Raw genomic sequence first — 25,986 nt, 5'->3', positions numbered from 1 at the left:
TAGTGTCTTTAACATTTAAATTAGAATTTTTTCTTCCATGCTATACTTTTAGATATTTGGTGTAATTGTTAGTAATAGTTATATTTGCTTTATTATTAGTAATTATAATCTTTAATTTGAGCTAGGATTGGTTCAAAGTGGTTTAAAGTTTAGTTTAAATTCCCTGAATGCATGCTTGGTGTTTTTAAGTGTAAATTGTACTTTAGTTTGCCCAAGTGACTTTCTAGTGTACTTGTTATTGTATAAGATTTTTAGATAAATTTGACTTATTTTTTATTCACATTATGTTTGGATTTTTATATGTGGAAAATGAGCTATGTACACTCTTCCAGGCCTGATTCAGTTGACTTTTTATTGTTAATTTGCTTTTAGCTTTTTAGTTTCCAAAAAGGTTCTGTTAATGGACTCAGAGAATGTAGCTCATTCTCTATGTGTAGCATTGTTATGATAATTCTTGTTATTATTTCAAAACCCTTTGTAATGTTTGCTGAAATGGCATTATCCTGGTTAAATCAGCAAGTGGTAATGAAGATTTACAGATTATAGAACAGGGTTCTGTAGAAGAGTTTAATGCATCACAAAACATTTTCAGTTTTGAGCTACAGCTAGTAGTACTTTGGTGATTTATTAAAATATGTAACAGTGTGTGTCCTAATGCTTATAGGCCAACTATTACAATTTGTGGAAATGCTTTTAATATATAGTGACAAAATATTTTTTAACAGGTTTTTAGAGAATTTTATTTCAAAGTCAAAATAAGTTCTTTTAAAATCTTATCTATAAGTTAAATTGAGAAAATTATTTTCCTTTAAAATATGTCTTTAGAAAAGATATAAACATAACATAATATTGTTAAATATATTATAACTCTTTGAAATTCAAATAAATAACTTTTAGGTCCTTTGGTTGAATATTCATTCCTAGTAAAATGAGAAATAATCTCTATGCTGTTGGCATATTATAATGTTTTCAAGGTGTTAACCTTGAGTAAAACAATCTTATTCTCTTTTTGAAACTTGGAGGAAGAATAAGATGGCTTTTGAATGGATTAGTGAAAGTACACTTTATTCTACTAAATTTTTATATGGTTTCTTTTCTTTTAAAAAATCATATTAATACATTCATTTAATTCTTTGATATTTTAATTCACATGTGCTTGCACATAGGAGGAAAGAACGAATTCTAAAGAATGAGTAGGAGGTAGTCTTGGAAAAAGTGTAATTGAGGTTTTTCAAGCTCTGAGAACTGCTTCTGCCAACAGTCATAAGGTAGGAAGAGTATACATCTTTCATGGGGCTGCATACTGTCTCATAAACCAGGATGTAGAACTTGACATGGACAGTGAGAAAATGAAAAATGATGCTAGCAGCTCATGGCTAGAAGCTGATAGCATAGTGGTAGTGTTTCGAACTAAACATAAACAACTTAGTATATAATCACTACTCAGATGAGGCAACTCCATGACCACAATAGAGTAAGACAGAGAAAAGGACACTTCATAACCATCTAGGATCTAGTGTTAGTCACTCAGTCATGTCTGACTCTTGGAGACCCCATGGACTGTAGCTCACCAGACTCCTCTGTTCATGGAATTCTCCAGGCAAGAATACTGGGGTGAGTTACCATTCTCTTCTCCAGGGGATCTTCCCAATCCAGGGATCAAACCTGGGTCTCCTGCACTGCAGGCAGATTCTTCACCATCTGAGCCATCATGGAAGGGGATTTTGGCACTCTGCTTCCTACATAAAAACTAGGAAGATACCCAGTGACTCGTCTCTGCTACCTGACAGCATTCTACACCTAATAATCCACAGGTCACTAAATCCTGCTTAAAATCTCTGCTTAAAATATTACAAAAAGCTCCTCCTAACTCTCTTTTACAGAGGCACTTCAGTGATCTTCTGATGTGTGTTCTCCCTGTTGTAAGAAGTTAAGTAAATCTAAATTTGTTTGATTACAGATGTGTGGTGGTCATTGGCTGGCAAGCTTTGATAGTAGTGGCAGGAAATGGTCCTGTATACTTAGGATAGAGCAAGATCATAAAGGGATACTAGAATGTATATTGTCAAGGAAATGTCCCTTTGTCTTTTCTGCTATGGATGGTCATTGGAAGGTATAACACACAGGAAGTAATATAACAGAATTGTTTAAACAATCATTTTGCTGGAAGCTTGGAATATAAATTTGTGTAGGGGAAAGATTTAAATGAAATAATTGGGGAGACACTTTTAACAATCTGGACAAGAAGTAATGATATGCTGTGCTTAGTCACTCAGTTATGTCCTACTACTTGCAACCCTTTGGACTGTAACCTGTCGGGCTACACTGTCTATGGGATTTTCCAGGTAAGAATACTGGAGTGGGTTGCCATTTCCTTCTCCAGGGGATCTTCCCGACCCAAGGATGGAACTAGTGTTTCCAGTGTCTCCTGCAGACCACAGTTAAAGACTGCCAGTGTGAATTTAAAGTCGACAGAAAGGAAGAGCATAGGGCTCAGTAACTGATAGTAGTGATGCCTTTGGGCTTCCCTGGTGGCTCAGATGATCTGAGAATCTGTCTGCAATGTGGAAGACCTGGGTTCAATCCTTAGTTGGGAAGATCCCCTGGAGAAGGGAATAGCTACCCACTCCATTATTCTGGCCTGGAGAATTACATGGACAGAGAAGCGTGGCAGGCTACATTCCATGGGGACACAAAGAGTCAGACATGACTGAGAGACTTTCACAATGTGTAAGGAACAATTTTGGGGAGGGTTGGTTGATTAACTGAGTAGGAGTTATTTGTCCGACTAGAGTTTGGTAGTCTAAGAGGCAAGTCAGTCCACTGATCTGAAACTCAGGAGAGATATTTGGGTTGGAAAACAGATTTGGTTGCTACCAGCAGAGAGAGGCCAATTACAGCCATTTCATTTTTATGTGACATTTAGTTATACACTGAATAAACGCAGAAGGCTCTGCTATTCTAGTTTTTGCTGTCTCCTTCTATCAACTAACTGATTGATGCATTCAATTGTAAAACACCCTGTGAAAGTTAATAGGATAATTTTTACCTGCCTTAAGAAGGCAAATAAACTAGATTCAGACAATTTATACATGCAGCTCAGCTATGAAGTAAGATAATAGACACTCTCTCCTATTCATGAATCCAGGTTGCCAGGCAGGAATGCCCTCAGCAGTAGAGTTACTCAGCTAATTTCTCAGATCCAACCGAGCCCATGGTCATGGTGGGGATCAGATGAATAGATGCATAACTGGAGGATTTCCCCGTGAAAAGAGTTTAATCCCTCTTGCTTTTCTTGGGGGAGGTGACATACATGAATGAGTGCGTTAAATGCGGGCTTGTATAGTCACTTCAGTCATGTCCGACTCTATGTGACGCTATGTATGGTAGCCTACCAGGCTCCTCTATCCATAGGATTCTCCAGGCAAGAATACTGGAGTAGGTTTCCATTCTCTCCTCCAGGGGATCTTCCCAGTCTAGGGATCAGACTCACATCTCTTACCTCCTGCATTGCAGGTGGGTTCCTTACCAGGTGGACTTCCCTGGTGGCTCAGACGGTAAAGCATCTGCTTACAATGTGGGAGACCTGGGTTCGATCCCTTGGTCACGAAGACCCTTTGGGGAAGGAAATAGCAACCCACTCTAGTACTCTTCTTAACCGCTGAGCCGGTAAAGTGTCTGTCTACAACGCCGGAGACCCGGGTTCAATCCCTGGGTCAGGAAGATCCCCTGGAGAAGGAAATGGCAATCCACTCCAGTACTATTGCCTGGAAAATCCCATGGACAGAGGAGCTTGGTAGGTTACAGTCCATGGGGTCGCAAAGAGTCGGACACGACTAAGAGACTTCACTTTCGCTTTCTTTTCTTTCTTTACCACTAGCGCCACCTGGGAAGCCTGTATGAAAGAAGAATAGTTGATTATTCCCAAAGTGTAGCTGTAGGGAGGAGAATGTTGGTAATTCACTGTCAGGGGTTTTTCAATAATTATTCATTTCCACATCCTTTTCACTCCAAAGAACTGTTTACAGATAGCCTATATCTTGAAGGGCATACAGATTCTTCCAGAATAAAACATTCTTAGTCCATGATTAGGCAAAGCCTTTCTATACCTGGGTTTTAATGTTGTTGTTTATATGTTCGACTGCAGTAGCTATAAACAATGAACATTAATTGTTTGAGTTGACTCATTTTTTTCAGTCAGAGCTTTGGACAACATGAGTGTATGTTACAGGTATAAAAATATTGGACTTTCCTGCAGTAGATACTATACTACATACTTTACATACATTGTCATATTTAATTGTTGTCTCAATCTCACTGAGTTAGTTAACAATTTCATCCTGATTAAGGGGTTGGCCCAACTGTGGTTTAGAGGAATTGTTCATTATGATATAGCATAGTAGGTCCAATACCTCCAGTCTCCAGTGGTAGAAGTCTTAAGTAGTACATTTTCATTTACATAGTATAAAAGTTAGTTCTTAGTGTTCTGATAAGGAAAAAATGTCACCAACCTAATCATTATATTGTTCCTACTTCATAGTAGTATTTATTATAGTTTGCTTTGAGGTTTTGATTGGTTTAAAACTATAATCATTGCCAAATTTCATATAGAATTCCTGACATTTTACATAATATTGTGGTTTCCATTTCTCATTTAATGCAGTCTCATAATGAATCCATCCTCTCTCATTATCACATCTTAAAACTGGAAAATCCTTGTATTATCTATTATAATTAGTCTCCCTTTCAGGGATATACTCTTGAACAATAGAAAGCTTTGATATGGATGTATGAACTTTTTCATTTCCTACTGTTTATTTGGGTTTTATCTTTATAGCCTGAGGAAAGTTCCCTCTCATCTATAACCTCTACTTATCCTTAGGTCACATTTGGCATTTTACCTATGATGGGTTGTTTTTAAAACTCAGTTTCCTGGACTCCACATTATATTTATTGAATCAGAGTCTCTAGGGATGAAGCCAGTGAATCTGGAATTTTATCAGGATTCTAAATAAGTTTTATGTACACTCTAGTTGATGACCACAGCTCTAGGGAAAGATGAGTTTCTCAGCTGCTAATCTTTAACTGTTATGATGAAAATAACACATTTGTTTTTCTTCCCTCTGAAATTGCAAATAATATATTATTGCTCCATAGTCCTTAGAATTATTATAAGACATTTTTGGTAGCACATAATTAGTATTTGAATATAATCATACATATAAAGCTCAAGAATGAAAAGATGCACTTTATGCAACATATGACTCACTGTTGGAAGTCATTAACATAAACTAACACTTTTAAAGAACAAAGAAGACCCCTAGCTAAGGACACAGGGAATAAGTTTTATGTTGAAAGGATGAAGGAGATGATACCAGGTATTTCTTACCGTATTATCAGAAAAGAATTTTTGTTTATTTCATAGCTAGCCCAACTGAAAGATGTGTGAGTGAGAGGTTGATTAAATAAATCAAAGGCATCAGGGCTCTGTTAATTTCTTTAGAAGAAAATAAATAATTAGTCTTGCCACTTTCAAAACTAGTATAAACATAAAATTACTTATTTTGAATAAAATGAATATAAAGAATGTATTTTTTCACAGGGCTTCCCAGGTGATGCTAGAGGTAAAGAACCCGTCTGCTAATGCAGGAGACATAAGAGATACAGGTTCGATCCCTGATTCAGGAAGAACCCCTGGAGGAGGAAATAGCAGTTTTGGTTTTATATTATATTTAGGTAAGGAAATGAAAAGGACATGTAGGTAACAACCAGGAAAGCGAAGCCATAGAGAGAGAAAACAGCAGATGAAGATAGGGAGGCTTATGTGTTTTGTTGTTGTTCAATAGCTAAGTGATGTCCAACTCTTTGTGACCCCATGGACTGTAGCCCACCAGCCTCCTCTGCCCTACACTATCTTCCTGGAGTTTGCTCAAATTCATGTCCAACCTGTGTATTAGCAAGGGGAAAAACAGCAAACTTTTTCAGAGACTGATAATTGCTGCACAAGACCTATTTCCTCCCTCTTCTTCAGGAGCAGATCCTGAGAATTACTTGAGTACTTAGTATTCTGGTGGGCTTCCCTGGTGGCGCCAGTGGTAAAGAACCTGCCTGCCAATGCAGGAGATGTTAGAGATATGGGTTTGATCCCTGGGTAGGATCCCCTGGAGGAGGGCATGGTGATGTACTCCAATATTCTTCCCTGGAGAATCCCATGGGCAGAGATGTCTGGTGGGCTACGTATGGTCCATGGAGTTGCAAAGAGTCGAACATAACTGAAGCAGTTTCTCACATGTGTGCATGCATCCAGTCAATATACTCAGCTAAATGAAAACACTTCCCATTCTCTTGCATCTGGATATAATATTGAGGTAAAATATGAGCCAGTATGATATAAGGGAGCCACAGGTGTTGACTAATAGTGTCTCTCTGGTTGGGAGAAGCACTCTTTATTATTCTATTCTTCCTCTATCCAGTTGCCTGAATTTGGGTGTGGGGGACACAGCTCCAGAAGCTCTCTTGTGCCATGAAGTACACTTGGGCTCAGACACCAAACAAGGCTGTGGCAGTGGCATGATAGGAAAAACTCCATCTCCTTGATGATGCTCATATCAACCCTGCACTGCCCATATCAGAGATTTTCATATGAAAGAGAAATTCTGTCTTGATTTGGCCTTTGTAGCTTTTGTGGCGTAATAGTTAGACAAACAATTTGAGCCAAACAAAAGGTAGACTACAAAGAGTAAATACACAATTTTCATTTTAATTTTTCCCGTCACTTCATAAGGGTGCTACAACTTATGTTACTGCAACCAAAACCCTAACCAGAGCTTCGGCTTTAAATTCAGCTGTTTGGCAATTCTACTGGTAGGGGAAAGTCATGTTACAGACTTGTATTCAGGGAAAATTATGCTACTTTGGACTTGAAGGAAGGTGATACTTTAGAGTTTCTGCTTCCCAATTTAGTTCTTCCATTTAATGTCACTAATAATATTCTTGATTAATAGCTTTAATTCCCACAACAAACCAGTGCTGACTCATATCCAATACATAGTTGCTTGAGGATCCCAGACAAAATCCCACTGGTATAGGTCCTACTTTCTTCATCGTACTTTTCAAGCTGTTGCTTTGTAGCTTACCCTTACTAATCTGGCCACGATCTCTTACATTCTAAGAGTGCTATGTCAGAAAAAAGCAATGAGGAAAGGCCCTGAAGCAGTTAAGTAAGGCCCCCAATCTTTTTTTTTTTTTAAATTAATTTGTATTGGACTATAGTTGCTTTACAATGTTATGTTAGTTTCTGCTGCAAAATGAATCAGTTATACACACATACACAACCTCTTTCTTGGATTTCTTCCCCGATTAGGTCAGCACAGAGCATTGCGTTTCCTGCACTATACAGTACCTTCTCATGAGTTATCTATTTTATACATCAGTGGTGTATATCTGTCAGTCTCAGTTCATCCCACCTCACTTCCCCCCTTGGTATCCATTTGTTTGTTCTCTACCTCTGTGTCTCTATTTCTGCTTTGCACATAAATTCATCTGTATCATTTTTCTAGATTCCATACATAAGCAATATTATATGATATTTTTTTTCTCGTTCTGAACTTACTTCATTCTGCATGACAGTCTCTAGGAAATTTGGGAATCACTTATTGATACATTAAGATACAAAGAACAAAGCAAACAGAATAAAAGTAACTATTACTTCAAGGAAACGATTACTTCTATATACAAAAGAAAATGAAATCATAGTATACTTCAGCAGTTGTTTTTATTTACAGTGTAATGACATTGACACCACTCACTGACTTTAACAAATATTATGTTACTCTACTGGGAAAATGGAGGGATGGGAAGTGTATTGTGGAGTTTGTCATGTAAGAGATCAGTTAAATCCATACTGGATATTTTTAAAAACTGAAAAACAAGAAATAACAGGTTAAATATGTTATTTAGAAATATGTAGCTGTATAATAAATGATCAGTAAAAGTAGTTGAAAGGGGTGGCCTCTGAGGAAGAGAAATAAATAGTGAGAAAGAGTAAATGGTTTTCATAAAAATGTCTTGCAATTTTACTTAACATCTTAATCTATAGTGTTTTCATTTACAATTCTAAATACAATCACCAGTATTAAAGAAAAAGATGTAAACACTCCTTTTGTGATTCCATTTTAAGCCTGTCATGCCTTTGATTTTGGAGTGCTCAGTATTATAAGCTACTTTCTAACACTGCGTTGTTCAGGGAAGTGGGAGCAAGGAAGCACAGAAAACTCTCTGGAGGAGATTGGAAGAAGAAGACAGAGCAATGCAGGTTTTATATTTTCTAGTTTACCCTTGTGTTGCTTAGGATTCTTATTACCTAATAGTAAAAGACCTAGTATAATCCAATAAATTAAAAATACTAAGCCCTTTTAGGAAAATTGCAAAATGCCAGAAAACACTGTAATCTCTCTAAAAGCTTAAATGTATACATATATACTTATATTATTAGGCAATGTGCTTTTCTTTCAATTGACCATTGCACAGTATACAAAGTGACCTAAAGTAGGACTCTAGCTTTCACAGTTACTTCAAATTATTCTGCATTAGGGCAGAATAATTTACTTATTATCATCAAGGCTTTTAGAAAAAACAATCATGCCTATTCTATGTTATCATTTTTATTCCACCTTCCTTTGGCAATCAGTATTAATGCTATTTCAAATCATGATAGGAAAATCAATCTAAGAGCTATTTTTTTCAAGGGCTGCCTCCAGGGACCTGTTTACAAAGTTAAAAGTCTTCCCCTGGACTCTCTTGCCTGGTGTGATTGAGTGAAGAGATTAATGAAGTCAAACAAACTTGCAAAAATATTTTAAGAAAAAATTCTGTTATAGCCTAATTTTATAAAGCAGGAAAACCTTAATATTTTGTTAAGACAGGCCTTTTCCCTCTCTCTCTGTCCTCACCTCTCTCCTTCTTTCTGTACATACACATGCATGCTAAGTTGCTTCAGTCGTGTCCAACTCTTTGAGACCCTATGCGCTGCCCACCAGGCTCCTCTGTCCATGGGATTTTCCAGGCAAGAATACTGGAGTAGATGGCCATGCACTCCTCCAGGGGATCTTCCTGACCCAGGGATCTACTTCCTGACCCCAGGATCAAACCCACTTCTCTTTTGTTTCCTGCATTGGCAGGCGGCTTCTTTAGTACTAGCACCACCTGAAGCCCACATGTACGTACATGTGCATAGACATGCTGATATAAGTAGCCTCTCTCTCATCACCGTATCTGTGTATAATTACATGTACAAAAGTGTAGGGGTCTGACATGGCAACAGATATTGTAAAAAGTGCATAATTTATTACTTTATTATTTTTCATATAGAAGAAAGTGATTCTCAGCCTTGTCTGACTCATTTCTCACATAATTCCGAGCTAAATATAAATACATATGGAGCATGACTCCTAACAGTCTTTAATCACCCAAAGCAAACAACATTCTTTAATCCAGTGTTTCGCAAAGAAGTTCAGTTCAGTTGCTCAGTCGTGTCCGACTCTTTGCGACCCCATGAATCGCAGCATGCCAGGCCTCCCTGTCCATCACCATCTCCCGGAGTTCACTCAGACTCACGTTCATCGAGTCAGTGATGGTGTCCAGCCGTCTCATCCTCGGTTGTCCCCTTCTCCTCCTGCCCCCAATCCCTCCAAGCATCAAAGTACTTTTCAATGAATCAACTCTTCGCATGAGGTGGCCAAAGTACTGAAGTTTCTGCTTTAGCATCATTCCTTCTAAAGAAATCCCAGGGCTGATCTCCTTCAGAATGGACTGGTTGGATCTCCTTGCAGTCCAAGGGACCCTCAAGAGTCTTCTCCAACACCACAGTTCAAAAGCATCAATTCTTCGGTGCTCAGCCTTCTTCACAGTCCAACTCTCACATCCATACATGACCACAGGAAAGACTATAGCCTTGACTAGACGGACATTTATTGCCAAAGTAATGTCTCTATTTTTAAATATACTATCTAGGTTGGTCATAACTTTTCTTCTAAGGAGTAAGCGTCTTTTAATTTCATGGCTGCAGTCACCATCTGCAGTGATTTTGGAGACCAAAAAAATAAAGTCTGACACGGTTTCTACTGTTTCCCATCTATTTCCCATGAAGTGATGGGACCAGATGCCATGATCTTCGTTTTCTGAATGTTGAGCTTTAAGCCAACTTTTCACTCTCCTCTTTCACTTTCATCAAGAGGCTTTTTAGCTCCTCTTCACTTTCTGCCATAAGCGTGGTGTCATCTGCATATCTGAGGTGATTGATATTTCTCCTGGCAATCTTGATTCCAGCTTGTGTTTCTTCCAGCCCAGTGTTTCTCATGATGTACTCTGCACAGAAGTTAAATAAGCAGGGTGACAATATACAGCCCTGATGTGCTCCTTTTCCTATTTGGAACCAGTCTGTTGTTCCATGTCCAGTTCTAACTGTTGCTTCCTGACCTGCATACAGATTTCTCAAGAGGCAGGTCAGGTGGTCTGGTATTCCCATCTCTTTCAGAATTTTCCTCAGTTTATTGTGATCCACACAGTCAAAGGCTTTGGCATAGTCAATAAAGCACAAATAGATGTTTTTCTGGAACTCTCTTGCTTTTTTGATGATCCAGCAGATGTTTGCAATTTGATTTCTGGTTCCTCTGCCTTTTCTAAAACCAGCTTGAACATCAGGAAGTTCACGGTTCATGTATTGCTGAAGCCTGACTTGGAGAATTTTGAGCATTACTTTACTAGCATGTGAGATGAGTGCAATTGTGCAGTAGTTTGAGCATTCTTTGGCATTGTCTTTCTTTGGGATTGGAATGAAAACGGACCTTTTCCAGTCCTGTGGCCACTGCTGAGTTTTCCAAACTTGCTGGCATATTGAGTGCAGCACTTTCACAGCATCCTCTTTCAGGATTTGAAACAGCTCAACTGGAATTCCATCACCTCCACTAGCTTTGTTCATAGTGATGCTTTCTAAGGTGCACTTGGCTTCACATTCCAGGATGTCTGGCTCTAGATGAGTGATCACATCATCATGATTATCTGGGTCATGCAGATCTTTTGTGTACAGTTCTTCCATGTATTCTTGCCACCTCTTCTTAATATCTTTTGCTTCTGTTAGGTACACACCATTTCTGTCCTTTATCAAGCCCATCTTTGCATGAAATGTTCCCTTGGTATCTCTAATTTTCTTAAAGAGACTTCTAGTCTTTCCCATTCTGTTCTTTTCCTCTATTTCTTTGCATTGATCACTGAGGAAGACTTTCTTATCTCTTCTTGCTATTCTTTGGAACTCTGCATTCAGATGCTTATATCTTTCCTTTTCTCCTTTGTTTTTCACCTCTCTTCTTTTCACAGCTATTTGTAAGGCCTCCCGAGACAGCCATTTTGCCTTTTTGCATTTTTTTTCCATGGGGATGGTCTTGATCCCTGTCTCCTGTACAATGTCACGAACCTCATTCCATAGTTCATCAGGCACTCTATCTATCAGATCTAGTCCCTTAAATCTATTTCTCACTTCCACTGTATAATCATAAGGGATTTGATTGAGGTCATACCTGAATGGTCTAGCGGTTTTCCTACTTTCTTCAATTTGAGTCTGAGTTTGGCAATAAGGAGTTCATGATCTGAGCCACAGTCAGCTCCTGGTATTGTTTTTGTGGACTGTATAGAGGTTCTCCATCTTTGGCTGCAAAGAATAAAATCAATCTGATTTTGGTGTTGACCATCTGGTGATGTCCATGTGTAGAGTCTTCTCTTGTGTTGTTGGAAGAGGTTCTTTGCTATGACCAGTGCATTTTCTTGGCAAGACTCTATTAGCCTTTGCCCTGCTTCATTCTGTGGTCCAAGGCCAAATTTGTCTGTTACTCCAGGTGTTTCTTGACTTCCTGTTTTTGCATTTCAGTCCCCTATAATGAAAAGGACACCTTTTCGGGGTGTTAGTTCTAAAAGGTCTTGTAGGTCTTCATAAAACTATTCAACTTCAGTTTGTTCCGCATTACTGGCTGGGGCATAGACTTGGATTACCGTGATATTGAATGGTTTGCCTTGGAAACGAACAGAGATCATTCTGTTGTTTTTGAGATTGCATCCAAGTACTGCATTTTGGACTCTTTTGTTGACCATGATGGCTACTCCATTTCTTCTAAGGGATTCCTGCCCGCAGTAGTAGATATCATGGTCATCTGAGTTAAATTCACCCATTCCAGTCCATTTTAGTTCGCTGATTCCTAGAATGTCGACGTTCACCCTTGCCATCTCTTTTGACCACTTCTAATCTGCCTTGATATATGAATGCCCTGGATATTTATTAAAGTTGCAAATTACCGAGTCAATGTCTACAAAATTGCCATCTCTGGACATAGAGCCCAAAATGTGCACTTTAAAAATGTTTGTTTGTCTATAAAATTTTTTTGAGAAAAACTGACCCAGTCCTGGGTCTTTTCTTACATTTGCTATATATTCTCCATCTGAAAAATTATCCTATTACCATGAACATAATAGTCAGCATCTAAAATTTTGACTCAACTCACTGTACTATGAATGGATATGAAAATATAAGAAGAACTATAAAGAAAATCTAGTTAGATTAAATCAGTAGCTCCCTAAAGTGGGCTTGTATACTAGCTGTATCAAAATCTCCTGGAGGTTCATATTTAAAATAGATTGAGAACTTATCCCACAGCTTTAAGACCTCAGCCTTTTCCAGTGTGTTCTGTTAGCTAAGAGATAAGAGTTAAGATGTTTAAAACTACCTGCTTAGTCTGAGATTATTTTTGTCTTTAACACAGCCTTTGTGTGCACTTAATTGTAGAAACCCTGAAGAGTAATTGGGCTAAGTAGTTTCAGTCACAGATTTAAAGTCGTTATTACATAAGCCACAGCCTCAATGGCTGAAAGTAGATCTTCCCTAGAAATACACATTTAAAGCACAAGAAACCAGGAAAAAAATCATTACTTTAATTTGTTCCTGAGTTTTGAGCTCTTGCCGCTTCTTTTGAAATACAAATTCATCCTTTAGGCTTTCAAGTTATTTTTTCAAGCATTTCACTTTCAGAACTGCTTATGAATGTCTCAGGGAACAAATAGTTCAAAGCTTTTTCTCAAACAAGATATTAAGTCACATGTGTCATGAGGGAGCCAATGAAACTTCAGACACAGAGGCCCATATTTAACTACCAGAGAACTTCAGGAAAAAATAATTTTATCAATAATAATGCATTAAAATAAAAGACTGGAAATAACCCAAATGTTACTAATAGTTAACTATGAGTTAAAGAGACAATTTATTTTTTTTCTTCTTTATTGCATTCTTTTAACTTTTTGATAAAGACCATACATTACCATTATATTCAATTAAAAAAAGCAAACATAATTATACATGCTTTCTTTAATGACAAAACAACAAAAGATTTTTCTCAAGATTGCAAAGCTGGAAAGTGAGGGGGAATTAAAATTGTACAAATTCATCCTATACATTAGGAAGTCCCCTAGTTCATTTTGGGGTTTTGGATTTTCAGTTTGGGATGTGAGGGAATAGTGTGTCTCTAGAAATAAAGAACAGCCTGAGAAATAGCTATTATATGGGATAATATATTAAATTAAACTTACCGATGGTGTTACTTTAGGAGATAATGAGACTTTATCTCTGAAGCCTGTTAATGAAGATAACAGAAAATACCCAAGTAAAATTAGGACATTCCTCTCCTCTCTGTTGTGAGATTACCAAAAAGACTATGATTTTAGTAAAGTTCAATATTTACTTTAGCTACAGACTTAGATAGATGTAGCTATGAATTTGACAATCCCATGTGACAATCTGTTTGTTAGATGTTGATGTAGCTATTATTAAGTCTGAATTTGCTTATTGTAAAATAAGTACTAAAATGTTAATTTATCTTAACAGTATGGATATAAATATAGAGACGGTCAAGAAAACATTTTTTATAAGGAAACAGGATTATCAGATACTGACTAACATTTCTAGACTGGAATATTGATGAATGGCTTTCTGCTTATGACAACTTGGCAACTGTTACTATAGAGAAGGACATTTGTTCAGAATAAGTCTGCAGGTCATGGTCTGAGAACTGTATTTCATTAAGAAGTCTAATTCTCTTTAATTTCCCATTTGAGTCACACATGTGTAGCTAAATATGAAGTTTTCAATTTATGCTGTGAAATTTGATACCCCTTCTTACTCTTTACAGAGTCCTCTAAAAAAGGAACTAGGAAGCCCTTCTTATGGGACATGGAAGTATGGACAGATATCAGTTGCCTGGATATTGCCAAGTCTATTCCCTGATCAGTCACTGTACTTCATGTGAGTTAAAACAATGGCATGATCTCATATCCCATTTGGAGAAGGCAATGGCAACCCACTCCAGTACTCTTGCCTGGAAAATCCCATGGATGGAGGAGCCTGGGAGGCTGCAATCCATGGGGTTGCTAACAGTCGGACATGATTGAGTGACTTCTCTTTCACTTTTCACTTTGATGCATTGGAGAAGGAAATGTCAACCTACTACAGTGTTTTAGCCTGGAGAATGCCAGGGACGGGGGAGCCTGATGTGCTGCCGTCTATGGGGTCGCACGGAGTCAGACATGACTGAAACGACTTAGCAGCAGACTTAGCAGCAACTGGAATTCCATCACCTCCACTAGCTTTGTTAGTAGTGATGCTTTCTAAGGCCCACTTGACTTCACATTCCAGGATGTCTGGCTCTAGGTGAGTGATCACAGCATCGCGATTATCTTAATTCTGCCTAGTTGCTCCCTATTGACACCTTCCCGTGGCACCTTGGGCAGATTATATCAATGATGGTTTCTGCCTTGGACTGGCATGATCACAATGCATTTGGTGAGTGACTCAGTGGAGCTGAGTCTCCTCTACGATCAGATCCAAAAAGTGACTCAATATTACAGGCTCTATTTTTAAACATCTCTGTTTTATAAACATCAACATCTCCCTCCTACTTTTACTAAATTATATTAAGATATGAACTTCTCCTTGGACAGCAAGGAGGTCAAACCAGTCAATCCTAAAGTAAATCAACCCTGAATATTCATTGGAAGAACTGACGCTGAAGCTCCAATATTTTGGCCACCTGAAGGGCCTGCTTACTGGAAAAGACCCTGATGCTGGGAAAGAGGAAGGAGAAGAAGGCGGGACAGAGGATGAGATGGTTGGAAGGCATCGCCAACTCAATGAACAGGAGATTGAGCAAATTCCAGGAGATTGTTAAGGACAGGGGAGCCTGGTGTGCTGCAGTCCATGGGGTTGCAAAGAGTCAGACATGACTTAGCAATTGAACAACAACAGTCTTCCCTGGTGGTTCAGTGGTAAAAAGGAAAGGAAAAAAAAAAAAAATCTGCCTGCAATGCAGATAGCTGCAGAAGACATGGGTTCAATCCCTGGGTGAGGAAGATCCCTGGAGAAGGATACAACCCACTCCAGTATTCTTGCTTGGAGAATCTTATGGCGGAGGAGACTGGTGAGCTACTGCTCATAGTGTCTCAAAGAGTTGGGCATGACCTAAGAGACTTGGCACACACACACACACACACACACACACACACACACACACAAACGTATTAAGATAGGTCACTCTTTGCCTGAATTCTACAGTGCTCCAGCTGGTCTCTGGCCAATTCTCTTTATTCTTTCCAAGCTTCAAGGTTAGGCTTTCTCCCTCCTAGCAAGTCCCCAGGTGCTCTCTCTATCTCTCAGAGTATTCCTATAAGTCTTTATTTTATAGCAGTATATGTCATATGCCAGGTTCCTTTTATATGAATGATAATTTATTTGTTGAGTTTTAAAGAAATTAGTTATGAATTGAAAATAAATTGGATAGCATCCCTACTACAGGTCTTCAAAAGATAAATCAGTTTTCAGGAAATAGATTTACGTTTTAAAGAAAGTATATCATTATTCAAATAGTATATTTCTAAATTATAATTGGTATGATAACTATTTTTATCCAGTTATTGCAGAAAACATAACTTCTTAAAGTTATTATTATAGGAATCAATTTCTTAATCAAAATCCTAGAAAGCCTAATCAACTCTGCAGAACATGGAAACATTTCCTAAAATGCCTCATTTTAATGAAAAAAAAAAAAGTGCTCACAAATTGTCCTGCTAGTTTTCTCCTCCCCTAGTTCACATAGCTCAAATCCAAATATCCTGGGAGCAGGATATTCTATAATAAGACAATAAATAGATTTTACTTTCAGACTTCAAGACAGCTTATTAAGCTATTTCATTTGGATCCCCTTTCTGTAGAGGTCCTTTCTGCACAGCACAGATTGTTGGTATTTTCACATCTGACTTGATGTAAGGAAGTAAGTGTACATGAGTAAGGATAGTGGACTAGAAAAATGAAGGGAGTGAGAAGGGAGAATAAAAATAAAAAGCACTTTCATGGGGATAATGTGAAAGAAAAGCTGTAAATGATCCTCAGCGTATCCTATTGGATAGCACATTCCCTACTTCTTACCTTTCACTGTGTTAAAGTTCAAACTGAATCAAATCACCAAACTGAATCCTATGTCTAATGCTTACTCATTTCTTTAAATAATTATTCTGTTACTAAAACTTAAGTATCTTAGATAACACAATAAATAACTCTATTTTTGTTTGAGATGAACAGTTATTTCAGGGTTTTGATGCAATGTAGCTCCCAGGAGATAAATTTAATCATTCAAAGCATAAAATTATAAAATATGTTTTAAAAAGCAAAAAGGATTTTTAAAGCACTCCTAAGAATTATTTAAAAATAAATATTCATTTGCTAACCAGTTAATCATCAAAATTTATTTACCATAATTTTGATAGAGTTGTCTAGAGACCATGGAGAATTAAATTTTGAATATATACTAACTCTCATGAAAATTACAAACGAAATACTGGAATAATAAAAGCTGCCATATGTAAGCAGAGCTACTCAAAAGTGCCAAATCTATTACAATTAATATGTGTTTGGTGCCTACTGTGTGTGATATTTTGTAGCAGATGTTGGGTATATAAAACTGAATGAGAAGCACAAGATTTTGGGGTCCGGAATAGTGAAAAAACTGAAATGAAATGAAGTTAACATGGGAAACTATAATGGGAATATTTCTTCCACAAATTCTGGGATGAATGAGAGAAAGTGGGAAATAAAACACATAATTTCATTTATTGAGTATAAAAACCTTACCATAATACTAACTAATGTTTATATCTTGTTCAGTGGGTGCCAGGGGCTCAGTTAAAAGCATTAAATGAATTAATTTCATTTAAACCACAGAAGAGCACATGAAATAAAGACTATCCTTATCTTCCATTTCTACAATTTTGCCCTGAGGCTCAGAGACTCTCTAAATTTACACAGCTTTTAGAGGCAGACTGATCCCAGAGGCAGTGCCATTAGTAACTACTTTGTGCAATCTGAGACTTGAGTATGAGAAACTTAGAGAGGGAACTCGAGCCAGGAATAACATTCTCAGTGCACAAAACTTTTATGAGAAAAAAGTGCTATTAAAAGTAACACCGACATGATTTCATATTACCTGGGTTTTTTTTTTTTTTTCCCCTACTAAAGCAAAGCTGCCTCCTAATTAAATTAAAATGGAAGTTTTATGTGATGAGCAAAAGCTCGAACTGTGTAGAAATAAGGTTGACTGGGCAGCAGGGTGAAAAATCAGTGGGAGGTTGAATAATTCCTAGTTATGCAAGTTGTGTATTTTTATATTATAGCTTGACACCTTTTCACATTTCAATTTGCATGAATTTTGGAAGAATTAATGTAATGAAAACGTATATTTAATCTTTCAGAAGAGAAAAAGTAATATTTATTTTTATTTCTCCATCCAAATGTCACAGACTCTACAGCGGCTAGAATGTAAATGAATACTTTAAGTAAATAACACTGTAAATCTTTCAGGAAATATGAGTTCCTTAGATCTTTGAGGCAAACAGTACACTTTCCAGAATTGATGATGTGTATTTACATTGCACTTGGAGAGAAATAACTCATTTTCCTCCAAGTTGTTGGATGAACTTTTATTTTATGAATTGATATTTCAGATATTGCTCTGATGATACATTTTGTAACCATTCTTGGTTAAGAAGCTTTTTGACATACGATGCTCAGTATGTTAATAATTTATATTGTTAATGATGACAATGCTAATAATTTTATGCTTTGAAGGGCATCTCTGAACTAATAATTGGAGCATATACATGTTCTCTTTATTCTAATGTTTAATGATATTAAATTTTTTAAAGAGGCTATTATAGAAACACAATTATATTACAAATAATTAACTGTGATGTTATAATAACTATGCTCATTGATTGCTTGTAATTTTCTCTGTTTAAAATCTTTGTATGAGTTAAGTCATTTAAGTATTTTTTTAGATGATAAAATTATTAGGCCTGTTTTACAAGTAATGGGCTTCCCTGGTGGCATACAAGTAATGTTCTTTGGCTTAGAGAATTGAAGTAATTACCTACAGCAAAAGAGAAACACAATCTGTATTAGAAACTTGTCCATAGACCTCGTGCTTACTCTTATCATTTTCTAAAATTCATGTATTTATTTTAATTGGAGTTTAATTGCTTTACAGTGTTGTGTTGATTTTTGCCATACACTGACATGAATCAGCCATGGGTGCACATGTGTCCCCATCTTGAAACCCCTGCCCCTTTCCCTCCCCACCCATCCCTCTGGGTTGTCTTAGTGCACCAACTTTGAGTGCCTTGTTTCATGAATCAAACTTGGACTGGTGATCTGTTTCACATATGGTAATATACACGTTTCAATGCTAGTCTCTCAAATCATCCCACCCTCACCTTCTCCCACAGAGTCCAAAAGTCTGTTCTGTATCTCCATGTCTCTTTTGCTGCCTTGCATATGGGGTTGCCGTTACCATCTTTCTAAATTCCATATATATGCATTAATATACTATATTGGTGTTTTTCTTTCTGAATTACTTCACTCTGTATATAGGCTCCAGTTCATCCACCTCATTAGAACTGATTCAAATGCATTCTTTTTAATGGCTGAGTAATATTCCATTGTGTATATGTACCACACTTTCTTATCTGTTGATGGACATCTAGGTTGCTTTCATGTCCTGGCTATTGTAAACAGTCATTTTTATTCCTAAGATCTTTCATTCCTCACATTTCTTAGATTGTGTTCTCTCGTATAAAACTGTACTGACTTAAATAATTCAGAATGTCAACATAATAGCTCCACCACAATCACAGAATAGTATCCAGGTAGCAAAACAGCATTAACTGAATAAATTGCTTCAAACACAACTAAAAACGCAAAACAAAAATCTCCACGTATGATTTGTGTTGTTTACTATTCATCAACAGGAGATTTTGCAAAACGATCCCTAAACTATATATTCAAATACTTTTAACTTTGTCGATGTATATAAGTATATGGCATTTGATGAAAACTTATATCTAGAAAAGATTTATTTCTACATGGCTGAGCAAGAGTAACCAGAGTCCTCTTTTTATATAATTAATAGCTGCAAACATTTTATTGAGTCAGAAATACAAAAACTCAAAATCTCTTGAGAATATTGGAATTAAGAAAGGGAGAATAAGGCTTAACATACCCTGGTATAGAATTTGACTCCAAACAACTGTGGTGGTAGCTTTATAAATGTCAGTTTAGGTTAACTGCAAATGCATTTACCAGAATTCCCTTCCTTAAGTTAAATCTGGAAAAAGGTTGGGAAATTTGCTGCATCAATTCCACACTGTAAGTCATGGGCATATTTCCCAACCAATAATTTCACTTTGTAAATCATGGACAGTCTTTACTCTCACATAGTCAGTGTAAGGTTACACAATCCTCAGCTGGACCCGCTGTTCCTACAGCTCCTGAGGTTCTCTCCTTCCATTTTATAAAATCCTGAGCTAGTTTCCTGTATGTTTCCATGATGTAGCACACCAGTTTTTTGCTGGCCACTTGCACTATCTGAATTGAAGATCTGGAGGCAAATAGAGACCAGTGTATGTTCCAGAGAAAGACAGATTCAGGTTTTAAGTTTATACTCATGGGTTCACTCATCCTCATGGGTCATTTATTCTCATGGGTTCTAGTTTGTTTCTTTCACACCATGTCCATCTCTTCTTCCCAGCTGCCAGCCCTGCTGACCTGTGGTTTTGTACCAGACTCAAATGCAACAGACTGATTGACACCAACTGCTTAAATGAACTCCCACAGGTCAGGAAAGGTCTAATCCAACCCTCCAATCTATTGGATCTCAGTAGTTCTACATCTCTGGGTGAATCCTAAAAAAAATACAGTTAAATGTGTTAGCCCTGCTAATCTTCCCATTTGTCAGTGTTAATACTTATCATTTTCAATATACTAATCAGTTTTCACTAATGTCATAATGTATATATGCTCAGTTCAGTTAAGTTCAGTTCAGTCCAGTTCAGTTCAGTCACTCAGTCGTGTCCAACTCTTTGTGACTCCATGAATTGCAAATTGCAGCACCCTAGGCCTCCCTGTCCATCACCAACTCCCAGAGTTTACTCAGACTCACGTCCATCGAGTCAGTGATGCCATCCAGCCATCTCATCCTCTGTCGTCCCCTTCTCCTCCTGCCCCTAATCTCTCCTAGCATCAGAGTCTTTTCCAATGAGTCAGCTCTTCACATGAGGTGGCCAAAGAACTGGAGTTTCAGCTTTAGCATCATTCCTTCCAGAAATCCCAGGGCTGATCTCCTTCAGAATGGACTGGTTGGATCTCCTTGTAGTCCAAGGGACTCTCAAGAGTCTTCTCCAACACCACAGTTCAAAAGCATCAATTCTTCAGTGCTCAGCCTTCTTCACAGTCCAACTCGCACATCCATACATGACCACTGGAAAAACCATAGCCTTGACTAGATGGGCCTTAGTCGGCAAAGTAATGTCTCTGCTTTTGAATATGCTATCTAGGTTGGTCATAACTTTTCTTCCAAGGAGTAAGCATCAAGAGAAAATTGTAATTACACTATTGTATTGTCAGTGAAGGAGGACTTGGTGTAAAAAGGCCACTGTTATATAAAGAGTATAAAAATCACATTTCTGAAAAGTAATGTGAAAGGATACCATTGCCTCCCTCCTACTAGATTTTTCTGTCACCTTCCCACAAATATCTATGTTCTTGGGGAGAGTTTCCTACCTTTTCTGACATACTTTAAGAATTAGAAACACTTATCCACAGTGGGTTGAAAAGTGGTTTCTGACATCAATTCTATTCTTTCCCCTCTTTGCTTGGGAAATTATTCCTGGGAGTCATTGATTCTGTTTGAAGCCTGACCTAGATATATTCATCTTAACTTCTAATTTTATCACTTTTAGAGGAGTAGGAAGTCTGCTCTTATGACTTTGGAATTTATTCAAGCAAACGCTGTCGTGGAGGGAAATATTCTCAGACGTGTTTCCTTTGATGTCCATGAGTTTCCTGAAAAAATCTGAATTGCAGGAGGGCAGTAGCTTACAATTGTTTTTCTCACTACACATTTATCTTCATTCTCCTCTCAGTTTGGACAACTCTTTGTATCTCTGGAGGCGTGAGGAAAGAAGAAAAGGAAATCTCTGTATATATGATATTTCTTTCTGAAGACATGATTAACTTGTCTCAAGGACAACATTTTTTGAGATAAATCACTTTAGTTTAGACATAAATAGTAAGGATTAGAAAGGTCTTGAAGATATAATGTAAAAAGAATGTTCTGAATCAGGAAATCAGTAAGAAGAGCCCCCCGTTGGAAGACACAAAACCATTTTTATTTTATTTTTTCTAATATAAATTTATTTATTTTAATTGGAGGTTAATTTCTTTACAATATTACACTGGTTTTGCCATTCATCAACATGAATCCACCACAGGTACACACGTGTTCCCCATCCTGAACCCCCTTCCCTCTTCCCTCCCCGTACCATCCCTCTGGGTCGTCTCAGTGCACCAGCCCCAAGCATCCAGTATCATGCATCGAACCTGGCCTGGTGATTCATTTCATATATGATATTATACATGTTTCAATGCCATTCTTCCAAATCATGCCACCCTCGCCCTCTCCCAGAGTCCAAAAGACTGTTCTATACATCTGTGTCTCTTTTGCTATCTCACATACAGGGTTATCAGTACCATCTTTCTAAATTCCATATATATGTGTTATAATACATACTGTATTGGTGTTTTTCTTTCTGGCTTACTTCACTTTGTATAATTGGCTCCAGTTTCATCCACCTCATTAGAACTGATTCAAATGTATTCTTTTTAATGGCTTAGTAATACTCCATAGTGTATATGTACCGCAGCTTTCCTATCCATTCATCTGCTGATGGACATCAAGGTTGCTTCCATGTCCTGGCTATTATAAACAGTGCTGCAATGAACATTGAGGTAAACGTTTCTCTTTCAATTCTGGTTTCCTCAGTGTGTATGCCCAGCAGTGGGATTGCTGGGTCATAAGACAGTTCTATTTATAGTTTTTTAAGGAATCTCCACACTGTTCTCCATAGTGGCTGTACTAGTTTGCATTCCCACCAACAGTGTAAGAGGGTTCCCTTTTCTCCACACCCTCTCCCAGCATTCATTGCTTGTAGACTTTTGGATCGCAGACATTCTGACTGGCGTGAAATGGTACCTCATTGCGGTTTTGATTTGCATTTCTCTGATAATGAGTGATGCTGAGCATCTTTTCATGTGTTTGTTAGCCATCTGTATGTCTTCTTTGGAGAAATGTCTGTTTAGTTCTTTGGCCCATTTTTTGATTGGGTCATTTCTTTTTCTTGAGTTGAGCTACAGGAGTTGCTTGTATATTTTTGAGATTAATTGTCAGTTGCTTCATTTGCTATTATTTTCTCCCATTTAGAAGGCTGTCTTTTCACCTTGCTTATAGTTTCCTTTGTTGTGCAGAAGCTTTTAATTTTAATTAGATCCATTTGTTTATTTTTGCTTTTATTTCCAGTATCCTGGAAGGTGGGTCATAGAGGATCCTACTGTGATGTATGTCAGAGTGTGTTTTGCCTATGTTCTCTTCTAGGAGTTTTATAGTTTCTGGTCTTACATTTAGATCTTTAATCCATTTTGAGTTTATTTTTGTGTATGGTGTTAGAAAGTGTTCTAGTTTCATTCTTTTACAAGTGGTTGACCAGTTTTCCCAGCACCACTTGTGAAAGAGAGTGTCTTTAATCCAATGTATATTCTTGCCTCCTTTGTCAAAGATAAGGTGTCCATATGTGTTTGGATTTATCTCTGGGCTTTCTATTTTGTTCCATTGATCTATGTTTCTGTCTTTGTGCCAGTACCATATTATCTTGATGACCCTGACTCTGTAGTAGAGCCTGAAATCAGGCAGGTTGATTCCTCTAGTTCCATTCTTCTTTCTCAAGATTGCTTTGGCTATTCAAGGTTTTTTGTATTTCCATACAAATTGTGAAATTATTTGTTCTAGCTCTGTGAAAAATACCATTGGTAGCTTTATAGGGATTGCATTGAATATATAGATTGCTTTAGGTAGTATACTCATTTGCACTATATTGATTCTTCCGATTCATGAACATGGTATATTTCTCCATATATTAGTGTCCTTTTTGATTTCTTTCACTAGTGTTTTTTAGTTTTCTATATATAGGTCTTTAGTTTCTTTAGGTAGATATTTCCTAAGTATTTTATTCTTTTCATTGCAATGGTGAATGGAATTGTTTCCTTGATTTCTTTTTCTACTTTCTCATTATTAGTGTATAGAAATACAAGGGATTTCTGTGTGTTGATTTTATATCCTGCAACTTTACTATATTCATTGATTAGCTCTAGTAATTTTCTGGTGGAGTCTTTAGGGTTTTCTATGTAGAGGATCATGTCATCTGCAAACAGTCAGAGTTTTACTTCTTCTTTTCCAATTTGGATTCCATTTATTTCTTTTTCTGCTCTGATTGCTGTGGCCAAAGCTTCCAAAACTATGTTGCATTGTAATGGTGAAAGTGGGCACCCTGTCTTGTTCCTGACTTTAGGGGAAATTCTTTCAATTTTTCACCATTGAGGATAATGTTTGCTGTGGGTTTGTTGTATATAGCTTTTATTATGTCGAGGTATGTTCCTTCTATTCCTGCTTTCTGGAGAGTTTTGATCATAAATGGATGTTGAATTTTGTCAAAGGCTTTCTCTGCATCTATTGAGATAATCATATGGCTTTTCTTTTTCAATTTGTTAATGTGGTGAATTACATTGATTGATTTGTGGATATTGAAGAATTCTTGCATCCCTGGGATAAAGCCCACTTGGTCATGGTGTATGATCTTTTTAATGTGTTGTTGGTTTCTGATTGCTAGAATTTTGTTAAGGATTTTTGCATCTATGTTCATCAGTGATATTGGCCTGTAGTTTTCTTTTTTTGTGGCATCTTTGTCTGGTTTTGGTATTAGGGTGATGGTGGCCTCATAGAATGAGTTTGGAAGTTTAGCTTCCTCTGCAATTTTCTGGAAGAGTTTGAGGAGGATAGGTGTTAGCTCTTCTCGAAATTTTTGGTAGAATTCAGCTGTGAAGCCATCTGGACCTGGGCTTTTGTTTGCTGGAAGATTTCTGATTACAGTTTCAATTTCTGTGCTTGTGATGGGACTGTTAAGATTTTCTATTTCTTCCTGGTTCAGTTTTGGAAAGTTGTACTTTTCTAAGAATTTGTCCATTTCTTCCACGTTGTTCATTTTATTGGCATATAGTTGCTGATAGTAGTCTGTTATGATCCTTTGTATTTCTGTGTTGTCTGTTGTGATCTCTTCATTTTCATTTCTAATTTTATTGATTTGATTTTTCTCCTTTTGTTTCTTAATGAGTCTGGCTAATGGTTTGTCAATTTTATTTATCCTTTCAAAGAACCAGCTTTTGGCTTTGTTGATTTTTGCTATGGTCTCTTTTGATTCTTTTGCATTTATTTCTGCCCTAATTTTTAAGATTTTTTTCCTTCTACCAACACTGGGGTTCTTCATTTCTTCCTTTTCTAGTTGCTTTAGGTGTAGAGTTAGGTTATTTATTTGACTTTTTTCTTGTTTCTTAAGGTATGCCTGTATTGTAAAAGCAGTGATAAGGGGAAAGTTCATAGCAATACAGGCACAAATCTTTTTTTAAAAATTCAAAACAAGAGAAGCATGCATATAAAAATCATGGTTGATCATCCATTTCTATAGGATTCTGAAATATCAAAGTGTCAGCTTTTAGGAGAGCTGAACTATGGCAGTTTGCTTTGCTATTCACAAAAATAGAGCCTTGCACCTTCTTTGCTTTGTTCCAAATTTTATTGACAAACCTCATCACAGGCCTACCTCAGTCTAATTGAGAACATTTAAATAATAATAAATATCTAGGATATTATACTCCATGTAAATTCAGACAGATCCTCAGTTATTGTCTAGATCCATATGGGAAACATCTTCTATAATACAGATGGTTCAGCCTTGAAAAATCATGTACCATTTCTTTTCTTTTTGGTCGACTTGCACAGTCTCAGTTTTCCAATCTCAGATCTCAGGTTCCCACCAGGACTGAACTTGGGCTATGGCAAGGCCTTGAACCACGAGGCCACCAAGGAAACCTCCATTTTTCTCCTTCTTTTCTCTCTTTCTATGGACAAGAAGGAATCCAATAGCCAAAATAGCAAATCAGTTAGGTGTAAAATATGCTTCAGTTACAATAATCCAGTAGATTTCATCATGAAAACATTAGGCCTCTAATTAAAGGATAAAGGTCATCTTATCATAAAATATTGCAAAGGTTTAACAACTACTCAGAATAGAGACCATGCACACTGACTCTGAATACTGAGCTATTGCTCCAAGGGGGAAGCACAGTTCCTGCAAACCTCTGGTCACATATTTTTCCAACTGAAATATCTTTTGTGTTAGATAGCTTGAGTTGCCAAATTCTTGTCTTTTTAACAAATGTTTTTCTCTTTTGCATAAGTCTCCTCC

Source organism: Ovis aries, chromosome 2 (assembly GCF_016772045.2).
Source record: "Ovis aries strain OAR_USU_Benz2616 breed Rambouillet chromosome 2, ARS-UI_Ramb_v3.0, whole genome shotgun sequence".
Classification (NCBI taxonomy): domain Eukaryota; kingdom Metazoa; phylum Chordata; class Mammalia; order Artiodactyla; family Bovidae; genus Ovis; species Ovis aries.
Note: the sequence above shows the minus strand (reverse complement) of the source record.